General features: G+C 40.1%; 1 protein-coding gene and 1 non-coding gene across 2 annotated transcripts in view; both read right to left on the reverse strand.

Moving 5' to 3' along the window:
* DCC (DCC netrin 1 receptor) overlaps positions 1-22586 on the reverse strand; it is a 1018954-nt gene that overhangs the window by 594176 nt on the left and 402192 nt on the right. The gene's annotated exons all lie outside the window — the stretch shown is intronic.
* Positions 3235-3425, reverse strand: LOC114507200. The gene has a single exon (XR_003685463.1). It is a non-coding gene; the product is annotated as a U2 spliceosomal RNA (small nuclear RNA).

Raw genomic sequence — 22586 nt, forward strand, 5'->3', positions numbered from 1 at the left:
TTCTTTTCATTTTATTCTTGTTTTAAAAAGTTCTTGTGAAATGTCTGAGTCTACTGCATATGATATGAGTCTTAGTACGGAAAATAAAAGGTAGCCTCAAGACAGAATATTTCTTTCACTTTCAAAGGAGGCTGCAACCCTAGAAAACCTTTGCTTTTCAAAGATAACAACCCAGAAATGGAAGGAAATTGGGGCACACATGTCTCACTATAGGCCACACAATAAATACATTGCTTAATAATATATTTGTAGTTAATATAGTATCTCTTTTCAATGCATGCAGTGGGAAGCCCTAAGAGTAAAGACTATTGTACTCACTTACAAATTCACCCAGAATTTAGGAGAATCCATAGGTTTTCAACAAACATTGATTCAATATAATTAAAAGTAAAAGGATTGCAGGTTCTAGTTATTTGATTCAGTTTTTCCTGTTTTGACTTATTTTCGTGGGGAAAATAATCACCTCTTAAATATCAAGACAATAGTCATGTAATGGCCTATCAGGGGTGTCAAACTCATTTTCACTGGGGGCCACATCAGCCTCACAGTTGCCTTCAAAGTGCTGCAATAATTTTAGAAGTGTAAAAATGTAACTACTCCTTAACAGAGTTGAAATTACATTCGGCCCTTTGAAGGCAAGCGCGAGGCTGATGAGGCCCCCGGCGGAAATGAGTTTGACACCCCTGCCCCGAGATGGTTTATCAGTACTAGAACACACCCCATACTTAGTCAAACATCCAAAACATGTTATCTTAGGCAAACTCTCTGTGGCTGAATTCCTTAAACAAAACAACGGAAGAACTGCCCCTGATCTCCAACACCCATTTTACAGCCTTACTACTAAAGGTCAGCATTTTTATTTACAGAAAAAGTCCCATGTGGTTGACATGCCAAAAGATTTCACAAAAATTTGTGGATTCCAAATATGCCCCAGGCTCTACCCTAGGTTATGTCTGACGGTCCTGAATGAAGCGTTTCATTTGAATGGTGTCTCCCAATGCTTTCTTTCCTGTTTGTTCAGGGGAAGGAAGCAGGGCTGGAATCTGAAGGGACTTATTAACTTGATGTATTTCTGGTGTGCTAGCTTACTTATGTTTGACAGGGGAAAAGAAGGAAAAGTAAGAAAAGGCCTCCCAGCCCAGCTGTCCGTTTAGTCTGAACTGTAAATAGGCTTCTTGGCTGGAGCCTGGACTTAGGTGGATGATTTAGGTCGAAAGCTAGATGGAGACCTTTGGAAAGAGCTGGGGATGGCAAGGCATGGGGTTGATAATTGGACAGTTTGCATGTCTTAGACCTTGTCTGCACTGACCACAGCATGGAGAGGGGCAAATGCATTTTGGGGTGGTGTCTTTCGGATGAGCCTGAATAGATAGGGCTTACCCATTTTTGGCTGTAGTTTTACAAAAGCAGCTGAGATTTAGCCTTGCGTTTTCCTGAGATACTAACACAGATTAATGGCTTCTATGAGTATGCTTATTTGTCCTGAGTCAACTGAAGAGTTTGAGCTAAACTATGTAGTGCAGCGGACATATTGGAGGGATTCAGTCCACATGGAAACAAAGAGATTCCAAAGCTCAGTTTCCAGCTGAGAATAGTCGACTGTTCTCGTGCTGGAAAGAACAGCAGCAGGAAATCTCTGACTCCCAAAGTCATGGTGTCATTTATAACCTCTGTGATTATAGCTTCATGTCCTTCTTACTTAAATCTGTGACTGCTTAAAAAATTAATTAATATTTGAGCACCTAGTTTATGCTGGGTACTGTTCTAGACATTGGGGATACAATGATCTCCTAAACCAGGGACCAAGGGTAATACAATACAGTGCTTTTGTAACAGAGTGCAGCCAAGAGGAGAGCCCCAAATAGGGATTTGGAATGGGGTCCAGAACTCAAGGTGTCCAGGAAATATTGGATGTCCTCACCCCACCCCCTGGGGGTTGGGGGAAGGGACAAATGGAGCAGGCCATTGAGAGCTGTTTTGCATAGCAACAGCTTTGCAGCTAACCTCTGGTATGGTCATTTAACATATCTATAACCTTTAGCTGGTTACATAGATATGTTAAATAGCTGTGGCCACGCTCTGAGCCAGGGGGATGGAAGTAACTTCCCCACCAAGATGTAACTGGGGGACAGGTCCCCCAGTTACAGCGCCTGAGTGGGAACTTGGGGAAGATTGGCTCCATGACATGGGGCCACGCCGGCCCAGACTCACAATGGCAGCCCAGTAAAGCTGGAAGGATATGAGAGTGCTAGCAGGTGTAACTGATTGTGGGAGGAGTCGGAAATGGGGCTGCAGAGGAGGACTGGCTCGGGGATTTAAACCCAGACACGGCAGCCATTGGGGGGAGAACTACGCAGTTTTGCCAGAGTGGGGACTCCCGTGGCCATTGTGCAGAGAGGACCACATGGCTTTGCCAGGGTGGTGACGCCCACAGCTTTAGAAGGGGGAACCACCACCTGGCTTTAGCAGAGATCCCGGCAACACAGCTGATGGTGCTGGGAACCGAGGGAGGCCTACCAGCTGAGACGGATTACTGAGAAGACCCTGGGGCTGCCTGAGCTGCGGACTTCTATTTCTTTTCCTGAGATATGGTACCCCAGACTGGGCAAAGGGGGGAGGAAGGACTGTGTGTGTTTATGGGTGTTTTAAGGGACTTCAAGATTTTGATGAAGATATTAGGTCACTACTTTAAGTCTGTATAGCATTAAATAAACATTTCCTTTCCTTTTCACGAATCTCTGGCATTGAGAGATGTCTTTCCTATAAGGTGGCAGACATAACGAACCTGGGGGGCTCCTTTCAGTAACAGTACATTGCCCTTGGCTCCCCCCCCTTGTTGTTCTGTAACACTTTGTTCTGATATTTCAGTGTAAAGAAAGGCAATAGACAAGCAAAATGGTTCATAAGTAAATGGACATTTAGAGGCTTTCCAATAGAGAAGGAGGAACCAAGAGAGTCAAAGTTTTCTTCTCAGTTGAAAAAAAAATAGAGACAGGTTGACCTTTGGATTTATCAGGATGTAGAGAATTGATGACTTTCAAGAGATTGGTCTTAGTGGACGAATGAGAGAAAAGCCTTACTAAAAGGGATCAATGTCAGAATAAGTGATTAAAAAGGGACACCATGAGGGAATGATGAAAATACTATAGGAAATCCTTTCAAAAAATTTGTCTATGAATAGAAATAGATAAAGGATTATATCCAGAGAGATACACTGTTAATTTTTTTTTTCTTTTTTGGTGCGCCATACCCAGAAGCACTACAATACCCGGTTGATGCATGGAGTGGACAGAGCAAGCTCCTCTTCCATCTCCCAGCTCCAAAAATCCATTTAATATAATGTCCTTGGAGAGAAGATGTATCAGACATTAAATTGATAAGAACAGACACCACACTTGATCTTAGCCAAAAGGCCGAGAAACAATAAAGATTTTTTTTTAATGTAAAGCTATTCCATGTTTTTTGGCAAATGAGAGTGATCCACTATGGTGGGGGTGGGGGTGGGTGCAAAAAACCAGAATTATCTTCTGGAGGGCAGGCCCTTTGTAGTACAGAATCCCACCACTAGGTGAGTGTTCTAGGAACCCATCTGTATCAGGGTACCAGTTGGCACTTCTGTGAGAGGCTGCATTCAGCTACAGTGAATTGTTTTTGAAGAACCTTTCAGTGCATTTGCCCATTTCATGACGGGTGAGTTATGAGCACACCTATTCATGCTGCACTGAGTGTTCAGGAGATTTTCACCAAAAACAGCCTGACCCCAGGGATACTACCTTCCCTATACATGCAATCTTGCCCCAAACAAGTTTTTCTTTGGCTTCCTGGATGAAAAAAGTCTTCAAAGGGAAATGTTTTGTTGATGTGGAAGAGGTGAAACAAAAAATGGCAGAAGCACTAAAAGGCATCAAAATCGATGAGTTCAAAAACTGTTTTGAACAGTGGGGATAAAAGTCTCAGTGGGTGTATTGCATCAAATGGGGAGTACTTTGAAGGTGACTTAAGTTTTAACATGTATGAATAAATACACAATTTTTAATAAATAAATTCTGGGTTTTGGGGGAGGATCCCCCTTGTATGGTGAACTAAATGATATAGGACAGAGAGAGAGGAGATGCATCTTGGTGGGTGATAGGGGAAGATGATTAGGGTGCATGTAGAGGGGTTTGTTAAATGGAAGGAAGGAGGGGTCACCCATGCAACAAGAATGTTAAGTGGGATGATGGAACCAAATGTCTATAACACAGCAGGAAATGCTTTGCCCAATAAACATGGTCACTCCCACATTGGCAATATAATATGAAAATTCACAGGTTAATCTTTCAAAGAGGAATATCAGGTTTACTCAGAACCATAGCAGAACAAGGTAGCGCATTAATAACTGGCAGCTGGATTATAAGAGATCAAGATACAGGCCTTTTACCTTTCTCCAAGATAAATGGTACATGGTCACTTTAGGTTCACTGCATCATTAATGGGGTCACATTTGAGCTTCTTTAGATGCATGACCCCATGAGTCATTGTGCTCTTTGCAGATATCATGAGATACAAATACAATAAACTTAAATAATCTGATATAATTTTAGGTTAACTTGTGCATTATCTTATATTTGATTCTAATTTAGACAAGAAATCCCAGATACCAAAACTTTAAGAAAAAAATTGTGCCACCAACTTTAAAATTGAAAAAAATATATCAATTAATGTATTTCCCCCCAAGAACTGGAAAAATAAAACTACTGGGGTTTATCAGTAGGAGCATATTTTAGGACCCAGGGAGGCAAATTGATTTCTTATTGGCTCTATTCTTATCATTTTTATTTCTTTGCATAGATTTTTATACTAATTCACACTGATTCTGCTCTTATAAGATTTAAATTATAAAATACAGATCACTTGATTAATTTAGGGGCTACCTACCTATAAGTTTTTTTTAATTTTTAAAAATGTAATCCTTATTGTATTTTTCCCATTACCATTTAGTCGCCTTATACACTCCTCCCCCTAGCAATCGCCACACTACTGATCTTTCTTTATGATGATCGTGTACTTCTATGATCTAAAGGTTGTATCACCTATCTCTTTTGTAACCCCTGCCATATTGAAATGCTTCTTTTCTTGACATGGTAGGTGTAACTCACAAGCCTCTAATTTTTTGCATGATACATCTTGCACTAACATGAAGAAGTGAATGGTGCAATTCTAGATGTAAGTGATAGAATGATTCAAATCTCCACTCGTCCTTTCATATCTGTTCTCCAAACAACCACCCTATGGAGGTGACCATTCTTTATCACACTAGTTTGCTTTGGTGTCCATTCCTTTTAATGTCACCTGTGTTGTGTATGTCCTGGCTTGTTGTGCCCCGAATGGTCTGACAGCCAGGGATGTGGTGAGTACACAAAGAATGGGAATATATAACTAGTTTATCATAAGATGCCTGGACAATAGAATCTCAGGTACTAGCTAAATAAAATACAGGGTAGATACTGAAACAGTGATGATGATCTTTTTCTTCCACCGACTTTAGGTTCCTCATCTCATTTAGTTTTACATCTTTTTAGAATCTCACAGCAGCCATTCACATCCATAAACTGAGTAAACACCACAAAATGGTCTGTACAAGTCATGAATGTACAAGTCAACCATTTCACACATGATTTTTACTGTCAAAATGCTGCCTAGTGGATACATATGCTTCCCATTCTTTCTTTTTTCCCATTACTTTAACTAAGACTTCTAATTACTGCATTACCTCCAGCAACAGAAAACTGGACTGAGCCATGAACGTATCATCACTGTGTCTCAGAAATGACACATAACAGCATTCCATACTTGTGAGTGACATTTAAAAACCATCAAAAGCATAGCAAGGTCTTATCATGGTCTGCAAAGCAAGTGACAAAGTAGCTTTAATCCGATTCTCTTCTTCCTACTCTCTGCTCCACCCCTTCTAGGGATAAACACGTTGAAACCTTCCAGGTAAAACTGATGATGGTGATTCAGGAAGCTTCGGTTATTCTATCAGATTTACTGAGCTACTGGCACTGTTTTCATGAAAGCTTCCACTGGTGAGAACTAGTTTCCTGGCTTGGGCTTCAAAGCAATAAAGATTTTATTCATTCATTCTGCACATTCGTTCTAAGCATCTAGTATGTGCCATAATGCTTGCTTTCAAATGGGCTGAGGTGCTCATCGTTGAAACATGAGTCCTTGTGACTCCAGTCCTCAAGGAACCTCTAGTGCAGACGAAAACATAAGCAGCTATAGCACAACATGAAGAAGCCTGAATGGTTTAAACCACGAGGACAAAAAGCACAGGCTGCCAAGTTTTCCCTGGAGGAATGAAAGAAGGCTTCACAGAAGTAGTGCTATTTTAAAAGGGCTCTGAATAATAAGATTGTTTTTCAGGGGTACCGGAGTTTCCCAGCAGTTGGAATAATTTGAACAAGGCACCGAATAATAAAACTACATAGTATATTTTTGGAAGATAAAGTAATACATTCTAGTCGGATTTTTATAAAACACACACAGGCATAGGAAGGAAAATATCTGACTCTCAAAAATATTAGCAAGTTTAGCTAACCAGAAAAATCAAGAACATGGTTCAATGGTATAAAAATATTGTTAAATAGAGTTGATGTGGCAATGCTAATTGTTTAAAAGAATATTGTTTTAAAAGTCTTTTCCATAAATTGCATCTATTGCAGGATATATTATTAAATATTCTTTTGATAAGAGACTACCCAAATTAAAAATATATATAATTAAATGTGAGTATGTGTATATGTGTATGTGTGTTTGTATAAATAGAGAGAGAGAGAGACAGACAGAGAGACAGAGAGACAGAGACAGAGAGAGTCAGAAAGACTTAAAAAATCTATAAAGTACTTACAAACATTGTAATCATCAAATAATTTTAGGATTATTTTATAAAGATGAATACTAAAGCATTAGAAAAGTGAAAATTATTAATAATTGAATATCATAGTCACTAAAATTATGTTCACAAAGAACTTATGGGTACCTATAAAATGTTTAGTATTAATTCTAAAAATGAAAAGAACTCACCAAAATCAACAGAGTATAAATGCAGCTATTATAAAAATAAAGAAATACTCAGAATATAAATCAAAAGATACATTACTAAAAAAAGATTGACTGCTCAGGCATAGTAAATAATTTATATTACTATTTTTGTATTCTAATAATATTATGTATAGTACATATGGTTTTCTAATATAAAAAATTATTTTTAACAATTAATGTCACCTTAAGTGATCATTGTAAAAATATAGTATTTGGATCCAGGGAGATAAGGGTCCAGTGTGAGGCAACGTCTGAATTCCAGTTTTAGCTATTACTCTCAGGGTAGGCAAACTGGAGAATTCAGGAAGTAACAAGTAGGACTAAATGGGTGCTACGCTGGCCATGGGACCCACACACTGTGTGTGGTTAACCCACACACTTTGAGTCGCCAGCCTCACATTCCCCATCTGTAAAATGGGAGTGGTAACATCCACTGGTGTGATCAAATCTGCAAACCCCAAAAAACGTTCAGTTGCCCTGAAGGAAACACAGCAGAAGTTTGAGAGATGCTGGCTTTAAAACAGGAAAACAAACAGAAGTTCAGAGGTGACAAATGCAAGTCTGAGCTCAGTACTCCCAGGAATCCTGCAACATCGGGCACTCCATCATCTTGCAAGGGCTTCTTCGGGAATCGGGGAGCTCCTCTCCTGCTGGGATACTCACTCTGCGCCTGGAGGACCTGCCAGAGCTGCCGAGTGGAACCATTCTCACTGCGTGGGGAGTTAGGCTGTGCCGTGCCAAGCCCCTTAATTTTCTAAGATCCTTTGGTTTGGTGCTTTTAAACAAAAACTCATACAAATGTAGTAATATCCCCCCCCCCCAGAAGAATGACTAATTTGGGGACTTATGACTTGCCATTGATCCTTCTCATTCACTACTTCTCATTCCCTTTATAGCTGTGTGACTGTGCACAAGTTATTGATTCTCACTGTGCCTCAGTTTCCTCATCTATCAAATGGGATTAATAATAGTACCTACCTAACAGTGCTGTATGTCATTTATATAAGTATACTGGTGTGCTCAGAAAATACATGGCACAATGCAACCACTCCTTACCTATTAGTTGCCATCATCATCGTCATTGTTGTCATCATCATCATTCATTCATTATTCACTAATTGGTTAGTTTATTCTCCTCTTTTTGCTACAGGTACTCTGATCAAGTGGTTCTCTCATAAATTTGTAAACACTGGTGGCGCATGGATAGCTCTATAATTCTGAAGCTAAAAGTTTGTAAGGCAAATCCAGCTGAGGTTGGCAATGTCTGTTCCAAGATATTTACATGATCTTCAAATATTCTTGGAGATATAATTACCTAATAATAAAATAGTTTATTACTTTTACTTTTCTGTTTACCTTCTTGTTTTGTGCCTTACGTACAATAAGTAATTAGGAAGAGTAAAAGATAATCATTTAATTTTCTAAGCATGAAAATTACTGTATTAGTCAGGTCAGGCCGCTATAACAAAATGTCATAGCAGTACTGAGTGACTTAGACATTTATTTTCTCACAGTAATGGAGGTGTGGTAGTCCCAGGTCAGTTGCCAGGCGACTCAGTGTCTGTTGAGAGTTCTCTCCCTGGCGTGCAGATGGCTCCCTTTTCATCGTATCCTCGTGTAGGGGAGGGAAACACAGGTCTGGTGTGTCTTCCCCTTCTTACAAGGGCACCCGCTCTACTGGAGGGAACCCACCCTTCCAACCTTATGTAATCATCACTATCTCTGTACAGGCCTCACCTCAAATGCAGTTAAATTAGAAGTTAAGGCTTTGACATATGAACTGTGGGGGTAGGGGGGCACGATTCAGTCTATAGCAATTATCCATCTTTCCAGTCAATCTTAGCCACATGCTAACCAGTCCTCTGTTTCATTATCATCATCAAGCCTGTATTTGATTTGATTTGACTCGGATGTCACTCTCTCCCCACAAAGTCATTCATCTTCTTTGGCCCACAACAGATACCCCGATGTGATGTCCCTGACTGCAGCCATATTTTTTCTAGTTGCCTAGTCTTACAATTTTGAAATTATCTTTGACCCATCTCCTTTATCATCCATTTCCAATGAGTCACCACATTTTATCGACTCATCCTTTGAAGCGACTGTCAGCAATATTCCTTTGTTTTCATTAACCCTGTTGCCACCTCATTCCAGGGCCTTAATCACTTGATGGATCACTGTAATAGCATCCTAACCTATCTTCCTGCCTGTGTACTCCTCCCTCCGGAGGATCAGGCACAGTCAATTACTCCTTCTAATATAACCCTCTCTTCGTCCTATTACTTGCTGAAAAACTCTAACATTTCCCACTGACCCTCACATTGAGTCTAAGAAAGTCTCCTTGGTGTTCTAAATCCTTTGCATTCTAACCAGTTTATATTTTCAACTACTTTTCAACACAAATCTATAAACTATCAAAGTTGAAAGAATGGTATTAGAAGTCTACAGCAGATACTCAAGAGCATATTCTTAACCTCTTATTATGCACTGATCTTTATTTTCTGTACTGATATTTTCTTCTATGCGGCACCTTCCCAGCAAGACTGCATCTGCCATGGTGTCACTCACAGCAGATCATCACGTCCAGTCCAGCAATGGGTGATGCAAGGATCAACAAGGCACGAAAGGGACCCTGATGCTCACTCTGGGTTGCGGAGAAAATGAGGGGGCTGGGACCAGAGATCCCATTCTCTCAGCGGAGAGGCTACATCCAAGTTCAGCTGCCTGTGGTTTCCTCTCCACAATGGAGGGGATGGCAATTTCCCACAGGTCACAGGATCCCCAAGAGCTAGGTTTCTAGCATCCCCCCAAAATTCTATATGCATGTCCAATGCCAACCTAGAGTGGCTGGCACCATCTGTGTATCTCTTCACTGGTAAGGTTGCCCTTGTACTTGCCTCACGGTGCCAGGAGAGGTGTGATGGGCAGGGTTCCCGCACTGAAATACAAACCCATAATGCCGTTACTGAGGCAGACCTCCAGGAGAATGAAAGAATGCGTACTCCATTTATATTAGGGTTATTCTGAGAAACAGAGAATATGTATTCATTATAAGGAAGTGTCTTATTCCTTATATGGAGCCTAAGAAGCACCAAGACCTGGAGACTCAGGAGAGCTGATGTGTCCGGCACACTTGAGGCCCAAGAAGAGCCGGAATTTCAGTCTGAGTCTGAAGACCAGAAAAAAAAAAATAAAACAATGTCTCTTCAAACAGGCAGAATTTCCTTTCATCCAATCTTTTTGTTCTCTTCAGGTCTTCAAGATCAGATAGGCACATCGACATTAAGGGAGGTGATATATTTTACTCATTCTACCGATTCCAATGTTAATCTCGTTCTGAAACAGCATCACAGACACACCAGAGTAACATTTGGCTCAATAACTGGGCACCCCAGGGCCCAGGGCAGATGACACATACAATTAACCATCACACAACTTTCTTTTCCTTCTACTGTGGAGTCTCTTCTGGTCTCCGATTTGAGACCACTGGTGACTTGGGTGGGACCCAGCGTGCACAGAGGATGGACAGGAAGGCTCAGCTCCCATACACATTCTTCCCTGCTAGCCATCATCTTCCTGCCCTTCACTGACCCCAATATGCTTACACTGCAATGTTTTTGCAGAAGGTATTGGCCTGCTTCTTTTTGGAATTTTTCAATAATTGTTCCACGATTTCTTAAAAAAAAAACAGTGTTAATTTATTTCTTAAATATACAACAAACAATTTCATAAAATTAGTAAGATTCTCTACACTATCTATGCTGAAAACCTATTGCTATCTTTAACTCAGTATCCATCTTCAGTCTTTCTTCTTGCTCTGCCAAGAATCTTTTTGGGATCTAGGTCTCAAATGGGGTCTCCATGATGTCTCTTTGGTTTGGCCATAAATATTAAATATCAGGTAGACTTTGCTGGTCACAGAAAACCACCACTTTTATAAAATAGATACTAGAAAAATTCTCACTGTGCATTATTAACATTACCTACTAGATATTCAAACCATGAAGTTTAAGTTCACCCAAACTCAGTTTCTTCAACTTTGAAATGCAAATGATATGCATAATATTATTACCAGCAATTCAATGCAACCATATTATTAGTATTGATCACTTACCATTAGTATCTAATTACCTTATTGTGCTACTTTTTTTTAATTGCATAAAGGAGGTGCTAAAAGAACGCACTAAGTAGATTTCTATTTCTATCCCTTAAGAAAAAGGTTTTTCCTCTCTATCACAGTTCTCAGTAAAATATTTTCAGACAAATCCCTCCATCTTATTTTCTGAAACTCACCCTTTGTCCAGAGGCCTTCTGTATCTTTCCGTGAGTGAACTGATTCTTTCCTGATATATTTTCATCAAAAATTTTTTGTGGGCTACATGATTTTTGCTGTTGAAGAAGCAGCAAGTATATCTATCATCACAAATGCTAACATATTCCTTCCAGAAATGGTGTGCGTGCGTGTGTGTGTGTGTGTGTGTGTGTGAATACATGTTCTTTAAGATTAGTTAACTGGTTGGTCCTGGACACACTACCCCAAAATAGGCACCTCAACATATTAAATATCTTATGCTGGAGGAGTTTGAGAAAAAGGCAGACGCAGGAAGATCACTAATTCCCCACGCTTCACCCTTCTTCCCTAAAATAAGTCATAAAACCCTCAAGTGTATGGTGTTCTGCCTACCAGGAGGATGGGAGATATTTTTATCACCAAACATGGGGATTTATCACCAAGAAACCCATTCAAACAAACTTTGTTAAACCAATACTTATTTTCCTTGTTACTCTGCCATCTACTTCCCCTATTCCAAACCCTTTTGTCTTGTCCATGCTTCACAGATGTATTGTTCTTTGCCTAAAAGGTATAAAAGCTTCCCGCTCTGGTCACTTCTTTGGCTTTTCATTATCTTGTGAAGGGTCCCATGTACATGTAAAAATTTAACAAAATTTGTAAGCTTTTCCCCCCATTAATCTGCCTCTGTTAGTTTAATTTTCAGAGGGTTAAGGAGAACTTTTTTCTCCCCTACACAACCCAATCTTGCCAAAAGTTAACAGCGACTGAAATTAGGCAGCCGTGCCTAATTGCACTAGAAAACCTTAAGGTTAGGAAGCAAGACTGTCCTGGAGCCCTATGATATTTTATAGGGAAAGATGTTTAGAGGTCAGTAAATTCAACTTCGTCACAAAGAACCAAAGAAAGCGTACAATATTTTCTTTAAAGCATATACATCTTCAGCCCATGCAGTGCCTTCCTGGTGGTTTTTTAAGCTGTATGTCTCTGTTCTCTGCAAAGACTGGGTGAGCAGCTCAGCGAAGGTCCACCATGCTGGGTAATTTCAGGAGACGAGAGGTCCTGCCGGTTGGTTCCCAGTGATTATTGCTAACACCCACAGAATTCTGCCCTGCTGTTACTCAGAAGCTCAGTCCCCGACCTCAGGCACTACCATTCTCTCAGCCCTACAGTGATCAGCGGTTGCTCGGAAGTGCTGAGTTTTAGCGGAGCTACGCCTGCAAGCACTGGAGCAGCAGGTGGGTAGTGCAGGACAGCTCGGACCTCGAGTCTGGTTATCTGCATCCACTTTAATTAAATGACAGCTCGTAAGCACTAGTTAAGCCTCTGAGTTTTCTGGAAATTCTTGCCCTTAGGCTTTGAAAATAAACATGATCTCCGTTTTACCTGGGTTTTGATCATCCAACTAAATTATTATGTTTTAAGATGAAAGAATTATTCTTGGATGATATTTTCTTGCCAATTTCTCTCCTCCCTGGGATTTAAGGCCTCAGGTGAGCGCAACAAGTGAATTTCTGCCTTTCTGATGTGTCCCTTGTGCTCTCCTTGAAGACAAACTTTCATGAAGCGAAATATTAGCTGTGCGGGAGAAACTTGTCTTCCTTCTTGCCTGAAATAACAATGAACTTTTCAACCTCACTTTATAGGAACAGATATGTATTTATAGACATAAATATATATGTAATGTATTATATACATATTGATCATTGGGAAGGAAAAAGAATTTAAAAAAAGACATAAGGAAAGAGTGAAGATAGGGAATACATGAAATGAATTTAGTTTAACCAAGATGCTGAGATTATTAGCATTGTGAGGGTTGAGGCATGCGAAAGATTCTATTCTTGTTCTAATTAGCCTAAGAACTTAAACATTTTCAACTTTTCAATCCTGCGTCAATGCCTGGATACACATCTAGACTTCCAGGTAACCCTCTAATTATACCTTGAATGCTCATGTGTCCAGGCCACCCGATAGCCCCCTCAAGGACTCACCTGTATACATCCACCTGACATCCATTCTCCAGACCACTAGAGCTGACCGGGCCACCAGAACTGACCAGACCACCTGGCATCCATCGTCCATCCGAATTGGCTGACCTCTGATGGGTAACCTTCCTGGACAATCCACGGGCTAAGAAAGAGGACTGACACTTCTCAAGAATGTGCTTTTTATGTAAGGACTTTCAACTTTTCTTGGTTTTCTGGAGCACTTCTGGGTTTTTGCCTAGCTGTGTTCCTGGTTTGCAAAGACCCTTGCCTTAATCTGTCATTTATTTCCAGCAAAGCCTCCAGATTCTCCTGAGTTGGTATAACAAGAGATATCTTATAAAAAATTAAATAAAATACATGTAAAATGTGTAATAAAATGACATTAGAGAGGGTAACTGAGATAAATTATAAACTTTCCATTTTTAATCGTACAAATTGTAAAAAAGAATGCTGTAAACTAAATTCAATAATTTTCAGTGAATCTCTAAAATACTGAGTGATTTTCTCCAAACTCAGAAGCCTTCTACTTTTGATAATCAGATTATTTTTCTTCTCAAACCACTTTCATAGATCTTGCTGGTTCCGAGTCCTAATCTAATTTACTAATGGCGGATTCTTAAAAGTTGCTGTTCAGAACAACTGGGTTTGCTTCTTTCTCAAAATACAAGACAAATCAAAATTTCAGAAAGAACTCTCAAAATGATTTAATTTGGAATTTTGGTTGGCATTCAGTTTTTTTGTTTCCTCAGACATACCAAATGTCTTTTGTTGATAAGATAAAGATAATTAAAATTTTGATTGACATAAATCATATAAGAAAGCTAGAGGTATTATTGAAGCAAAAGCACCTTTTAAAAAGAAAACTTGTCTATTCAGACCTTAGATAAAAATAAAGAAAATCTCTACAGACACAGGGTCTCTTGTACTTGATCATGTTGGTTCTGTTTAATAAGATTGTGATGGAGCCGGCAGTGCGAAGTCTGCTTCTTTTCTTATGTAAAAAATAAAGGAATTCCACTTGCTACACAATTTGATGTATGAAAATAAATTCAACTGCAACCTAAATGGAAACTAGTTTTTTAAATGATTTTAGTGAGTTATCAGCATCTCCTCAATATAAAGTGATTTCATTTCCAACATTAATGTCTATAAGAAAAGTTGTTTGCTCAATTATATTCCTTTTAAGCAAACTAGTGTTGGTGAGCATGGGCATTTCCCTCGAATCACATCCTGACAGCTTTCTCTAAAATTAGCTTTCCCGTGCAGTCAAGCCCAAGCACTGATGAGTATCACCCATGAAATCCCTGATCTAGTATTTTCATCACACACTCAATATAATCAAAAGTGACAAGAAAAATAAAATAGTTACTATGTAAATGTAAATAAAATAAAGTGCAGAAATAATCTTATGTTACATTACTCATTTTTATTCATAAAATCTGCAAAAAAAAACAACGCTACAGATGCTGATAACAATTCGCCAGTTTGCAAGTATATCTGTACGGTGTATGCTGATCCTTTATAGGGATGGATCACCAGTTGTTTTTACTTGTTTGTTATTTCTGTTTTTTAAAACAACCTATGCCTTTTTTTCCCAAAAGAAGACAATAATACTCTGAATTCTATTAATTCTATTTCCTCATTTTTAAATTTATCAACTACTTTTATGTTGCTTCCAACTATAGTGCTACTGCTTGAAGTTAAAGTCTTTATAGCAGCCCCTCCACCTCGCATTTGAGATGCTGACTCAACATGCCTCTCTGGGTGCCATTTGTCTCTGATCTGAAAACCCATCACATAGCAGAGTTTCCTATCTGTAGGCCGGTTTCGATCCCCTTTTTACTCCAGGGGTGTCTAAACTTAGTGTTGAAAGAAGTGGATACATTTCTAGTCGATACCATCAAGCCAAGGAACTACAGCTTAAAGAAGGCTCTCACTGTTCAGCAAGTCATTTGGGAAGCTCTAAAATCTCATGGATCCAGACCAGCTCAAAAAATAGAAAATGAGAGGAAACAAAGAATAGAAAAATCTAGAAAGTAAAATCATCGGGGGCAGATGTAAGTGCACCCTCGTTGAACCATCAGGGTCATAAGAATTTTCACAGTACTGTGAAAGCAAGGTATCCCTACAACAGGGTGAGGACCTCTTTGCCTGCTACCAGCAGGTGGCAGCAGACACTCCCTTGGTTATACTGTGCTTTTACGTGGGTTTGGGAATAAGGTTCTCCTTCCTTGTCCCTTCTAAAACTGGGTGCTGTCCTTTACGCCTTTCTCTGACCATTCTGGTTCTCTTTTTCCTTTTAAAATAATAATACAGAATATTTTATGTGATATAAAATAATTTATGAAATTGTTTTCTATTTGTATTAAGACTATTTATAAAATTGTTTTTATTTTCCATTTTGTTAATCTCAATAAATGTTTTAATTCAATCTGAGATTTTGAGTCATTCTTGGAAGGGTACAAAAAAAATGCCACGTTCTTGGGTGAGCCGTCAGTCAAAATCACAGACTGTCCCCACCAATGTTACCTGTGCAATGCTTCCTAAGGTTTAGGTACATGTCAAACTACACCACTTGCTAAAAGGCCACCAAGGAGACACAAGATCCACCTTCTGACTGAAAATGCCAGAATCGGACCCTTTTGACACAGCAGTACTTTCAGGTGGATGGTGCCCAAAAGCTGATGTCCCGAACGTTTGTGTGCGTACGTGTGTGTGAGACACACAAACACGTGTTTCTACCACTTTTCATTCAGGCATCTAAGCTTCAGAAATCCCACACAAAGGGAAGCTTGCTAGGGAATAACTACTAGATGACAGCGTCAGAATAGAAGTTAAGTGTGGGTTTTAGCAACACAAAGCATTAGTGGTCATAGCAACAGCAGAGTCAAAGCCCCTAAGCCATTTAATGTGGAATCAGACAGAATTAACACATGAAAGAGGATTGAGATGGGTCTTGGCGGCGGGGACCAAAGCGCCAGTGAATCAGCCATTTCCCCCCTACGTTCCCCGGGAAGATGGAAAAAGGAGGTGTGTAATTGGATATCCCTCACTCATAATAGGAAAACACAAAATCACATTAAATTCCCATATCTGCACCTACGTTAAAACGGCATTTTGCAAAGGACGATAAACACCTGTTTCCTGTAGAGTCAGTGGGTAACAACACCAAGTGTTACAAGATTATTATGGATCTTGTAAAAACCAGTCCAGGGGCAAAAAAGGAGGAATGTGATGGAATTGATTTATTTCAGGCTGATATTTAATGAAAAGCCTGATCCTGAGGACAAAGTTATAACAATGTTTCTCCTTCCGTTAAAGCTTCCAGCATCCTCTTGCTGTGACCTATTACTAAACTAATAGCTGTGCTTTGGATCTTGTTGTCATTATTTGAAAACAATTGGGTATGTATGTTTGCATTTATTTATATGGCTTCCTCTTTGAAAAAGAGATGGGCAATATGAATGAACGTGTTAATATTACAGCCAAGTCAGGTCACCTGCTGAGACATGGCTGCATTTTATACTTGGTCATCAACCTAGCCAGGTACATGTGCTGAGACAGGGCACTTCATCATCTTAGCATGCTATAGGGCGGGTGGTTCTGTGGACCTGGTGATATAGAAGTTTGTGGTTTGCAAATAGAGGAGGTTCACCAAGTAAGTGTCAGCCCCAGTGGAAACTATGGACCTTGGGTGATAATGACATGTCCCTGCAGGTCCATCTACTGCAACAGATGTGCTTTCTGATAGAGGGTGTGGAGAACAGGGGAGATTTATGGTGGAGGCGGTACATGGGCATTTCTGCTCAGTTTGACTGTGAACCTAAAACCACTTTTAAACAACAGTTCATTTTTAAGATAAATATAAAAGGCCATTCAGAAGTGACTCAACCCAGAAAACTCTTGCCTTATTCAGTCCAATACCAAGTAAAGGGAGACCTCCTTCTATGTCAATGGTTTGATGTTTCAAATATGCCTACAACTGCTTAAAATCTGCAGCTTAATGTCTTTCGTTTCTCCCTTCCAAATATACCTAAACGATGCTGAAATTGGAACCACCTCCTAATCCAATGACTTTCTTTTTAAGTGGACTTTCAATTAACTATGTAACCCACATGCCCCCCAGGACTCTCAGTTTCTTGGGATCACCCCAAAATTGTCATGGGCCCTCAAGGTTCCCAAATCTCTGAGGCTGCCAAGGTGGCTTACATTTTGGGGGGTCTCTTCTATTTCAAACCTCTCATTTCTGTTCTTCCTCATGGTAATCCAGGTGAAACAAAAAACATATTCATCAGTGTGGTAGATTTTACTGAAATTTGATTTTTTTGGTAGAGTTTAAATTAAATGAATGTAAACAATTGCAAGTTGAACAACAGACTTCCCATTTTTAAAATATCCACCTGTAATTCTTCCATTCTCCCATGGAAGAATGTTCCCTGGCTCAGCTCACGTGCCCTTACCTCACCCTTGCTCTCCTGTTCTTTCTCCTCCCAGCCTTCTCCATCCTTTCCTTCTCTCTTCCCTTTTTGGGCACAAAATATAAATTCTCATGAGTTTCTTATCTAGGAGAATCTAACCTCTTATTATAGCTGGGTTTCCTGCTGACACTGGTGCCTACAGAATCACACCTTCCACAAATGCTTGTTGAGATATTTTGACAAGTAAGTTCCCTTCCTGAGATGAAATTTGGTGCCAGCTGTTAAGATAATATGCCTTTTACTTGGTTATATAAGTTGCACTTGATTTTATTTGTCCTGAAATTCCTCCATTTGACTTGAAAGGGATGAACAGAAGGAAAGCAAGAGATTGTACACTGAGTACCTCAAAAACATCGGACACATGGCAAGGCATGTTTGATTGGGTTTTAATGTAAACCTCGTAATACCTCTGTGAGGCAGCTATACTGTTATACTTTAGAAATGAAGAAGCAGAGAGGAGAGGGACTAAGTAATTTTCTTAAAATGACACATTTGTTTCATAGCAAAGGCTATATTTTAAAAATCCTCTGCTGATAAACAAAGTTTGTGTATTCCATCTATTGTCTTAAGAAACAAAGGCGGGCAGGTGGAAACAACCAAACTGCTTAGATTCTCATCTTTATTGTTGATAAATCTCTGATCCTTATGATAAAATTGAGTTGTTGTAAGGATTAGTTGAGTTAATTTACATAAAAGTGTCTTGTAAGTAGGAGACAGTTTTTTTCCACAAAGAAGAGCACAGGTTTTGGGCCTGGGTAGCCTGGGTTTAAATCATGATCCATCTGTCCATTACGAAGGGTGTGACTTCGGTCAAGCTATGCACCTAAGGGTCAGTTTCTCTCCACATGCTAAACAGAAATAATGAGTATTCATTTCTCAAGCTGTATGCACTGCATGAGATAATGAACATAGACTATTTAACAAACTCTGACACATGGTGAGATGTGAAAACATCTAATGACTGTTATGAGTGTTGGTTTTACATTTTGGAAGTATTGGAGGTGATGGTAGTTTTCAGTAGGGCTCTTTCAGATCATTAAAGAAAGCACCAAACAGGTACGGTGAGGAGTTACTGAAGAGCTCAGATGCCTAAACCTTGAAAGTCTCCTCTCCCCCACTGCCAGAAGAAATACTTTACAGAGTAGATTTTGGGTCCATGGTCATTTCTGTGGAGATTCATAGACCTGTTCTATAAGTCCAGGTTCTGGCAAATGGAGAGTAAGGAACATTGGCATGGTCTTCTGTTGCCATGGTCCTATTACCTGGTAAACACGTGGCCAGGTAGAAATTGGGCTCTTACCAACTCAAAGAGTTACTTTGATTTGGCTGGGAGGTGTCCTCTCCAATATCCCACCACCTAGGAAGATAAGCAGGTGTTATCCCTACTTTGATTAGTGTTACAGCATATTCAAATATGTGACATCAGTGTTATCATTATTCATGGTTCTCGTAAGGTTTAATGAAGGTTCAATGAAACCTCCAATCTCCTAGTATGTGCTGCTTTGTAGATCTGCATCCTGTCGTCAGTCAACCACTTTTGTTTCTCTTGTCTTTACTTCTTCGTGAAGAAGCACAATGGCCTCCCAGAGAGACGTTATAATAGCACTTGTGATCAGCCTTTAAGTTAGCCACATTCAGGTGTGCTCCCGATCACTGAGCTAGGACATCAAACTTGCTTATAGAAGTACAGAATAAACCTAAATGGACAAACATGTCTTTCCTCATTTCTCCAATCCTTAACTGCAGACTAGAGATGGTATATCGTGTAACACTCTGGACCTGCATGTGAAAGATGAACATTTGGGAAGCAGAAATAATTCAGGAGGAAGTGTGTAATCATGTTGCCAGGGAGAAAACATCAGTCTGAATCAAGCTCCAGCTCTTTAGGAAAGAAACCCAGCGCTCCTCCATTCCGTGCAGAAGTTGGCTCGCCAGGTTCTCGTGTTTACCTTCCTCCCCTGGAACAACCAAAAAGGAATGGCTCCTCCCACATCTCTAAGAAAAGCTGCTGATTTACGTGGGGTGAGAAGTGTGTGCCTTAGACTATATTCAGATACGATTCCTCCATCTCGAGACACAGAATTTTTTATCCTTGGGCTATTAAGGGATTATCTGGGTCTGTGCGTCTCTTACCAATGGATGTGTGGAAATATGTATAAATCCGAGTAGGCCTATTCTACTCATTTACACATTTATTTTAGTGAACAGGCACTGCACGTCAATAATGTGCTAAGTAAGAACAGTGAGCTGGACGAGATGAGTGCCTCTGAACTCAAATAGGATGGATGGAAAGTAAAAAAATAACAATCGCGGTGTTAGGGTCACAAAAGAGGGGACTGATATAGACGTGTATGTGTGTGTGTCAGTGTTTAACAACAATGGACCTAACCCGCCCGTGGGCACAAATGTGCTTACTTCCACGTGAGTAGCCCCCGTTCCTCACAGAGGGCCCAGGTGCCTTACAGGGTGCCCTTCAGTGACTTCTGGGAGTCCCGAGACCCTGCCTGCCCGCCCGCCTGCCTCTGGCGGCCCTTGATTGTGCCTGGCCACTGCCGTGGCTGGCCTCAAATTTCATCCCAAACCCTGTGAATTTCCAGCTCTACCTCACCTCCAGGCTGAGGTACTGAGCGATCAGCCTTTTCCTCTGAATTAAGAGGTTGAAGCTTTTTCTCTTACGGTTAGGTTCAGCTGGGGTTGTCTCCCAGCAGATTTTACAGCTTTCGGGATTTTATAAGAGTTCCTTCAAGTCACATGCCCAGTCTTAAAATAAAAAATTATGTTTTTAATCTCTAGATAGTTGAATAAGGATGAGTTCAAGTGCAAAGGTCCCCCTCATTCCTCTCAGCAATAAACCTGCTCCATTCCCCCACATGCTACCCCTTCCACTAAGACTTCTTGCCCAGAAAAGCAGCGCACACAAACATGTTTGAAAATAAAAGGGAGCCCCTAAAGCCACAGTTCAGTCAGCAAAGCTGGGGCCCGGCTGGTCCAGCACAGACATGGAAACTCATGCAGTTCAGCCCCGCGCACGGAGAACACATTGTGTATCTCTTTATTGTCCTACCTGCTCCTTACATTTTACACCTTCTGGTTAAACAATTTCAGGTTCATATCCCATCTCCTTCTTACTCCCTGTGTGACTACGACTAATTTATTTTACCTTTCTTGGTCACCTGGTTTTTATCTATAAAAATGAGGATAAAGATACCCACCTCACTGGGTTGTTCGGAGAGTTAAATAAAAGACTGACACTCGCTCAGGTAACAGTAAGTCATTACTCACTCTTTTGCAAACTCTTCGAGAGGCCATTGCGTACATGTTTTGAATGAATGTGCTTGGTCTCTAAGGCAAATTATGTATAAATACATACTCAAACACACAGAACTGGCTTGTTTTCTTCTTCTTTTAATGAAGCTTTGTGTGCTAAGAGCTTAACTCTTCCACCTGGATCTTTAAATTCCCACACATAGCCTAATCTTGATTCCAGAACCCCAACCTCAAGGCTGTTTCCCTGGCAACAGTAATATTAACTAGTAGACACTAAACCCCGAAGAGCTAATGATAACTTTCCTCAAGCTACTGACTCATCTTTAGGAGTGGGGTTTGGGGCGGGGTGGTGGGTTCTTTCTTGTATGACTGTCTTGAAGTCAGTGATACAGAAGCAATTTGACAAGGATATAATTTTTTGCTCAGTATCTTATGGCCGTACAATAGTGCTATTGGCCAACTGTCAGCCGGGCTAACATTGGGTTACCCTTCAGGTGGACGCCCATATAAAAAGAAAAGAGAGGTGGCTTAAAAGAAGGAGGAAGAAAAGGGAAAAGAAGGGAAGAGAATACCACAATCCAAATAAAATTTGCATCAAAAAACTTCAGGCGATTCAGGAATACAAGTGGCTTTTCACCGGACTATAGGGTCCATTTTTTTTTTTTGTACAAAGAAGCAAACTGAAGAGAAGAAATAAGGTATTTTGCATTTATCTTTATGTTCTCAGTGACAGAGCTACACTTGATGTGAACTTGGGGCGATTTGGTTCCCAGTTTGGAGCCTAAGGACAATATTACACCCATTTCCAATTGGATTCCATAGAATGGCACTTTCTTGTAAGATGTTAATAGATATTTCATAAGAAGAAGAGTTCTTGAGTTCCAAGCTTGGGAGATAAGGTGTGCAACCTCCCCTTGTACAGGATTTATAGTGTACATGACTACATTTCGAGAAGTCCCACAGGGTGGATGCATGGGTGGTTAGATGAGCAAATGAGTGAATAGGTGGGTGAATGAAGATAGATTCTCCTTCATTGTTTAACCTTGTATTTCCCAAATTTATTGAACCAGGGAAATGTTATTTTGGAGAACCTCTCAATAATGACGTTTTTGTATCTATAAGTAGGAAAAATAATATCTGCCTTATATTGTTATAGTGCAAATTAATTTAGTTTCTCCATGTAAAGCATTTAACAGTACCTGGCACACAGTGAATCCTCCATAGGTCTTAGCTACTATTGCTATTTTTGTGGTTATGGTTATTATTAAAAGATACATTTTTCTGAGCGGGCTGATGCGAGAACTGCAATATTAGCGGTGGTAAATTGTAAAAATGGTTGCTGGCCCTTTCCCTCTCATCAAAGAGACAAAGTGTATTTTCCTACTCCTTGAATCTTGCCGGCCTTGTGATGGGTTTTAACCAACAGAATGTGCCAGAAGCTGCATTGTGAGTTCCACCCTAGGGCTCAAGAGAGAG

This window comes from Phyllostomus discolor, chromosome 9, assembly GCF_004126475.2.
Source record: "Phyllostomus discolor isolate MPI-MPIP mPhyDis1 chromosome 9, mPhyDis1.pri.v3, whole genome shotgun sequence".
NCBI classification, from domain to species: domain Eukaryota; kingdom Metazoa; phylum Chordata; class Mammalia; order Chiroptera; family Phyllostomidae; genus Phyllostomus; species Phyllostomus discolor.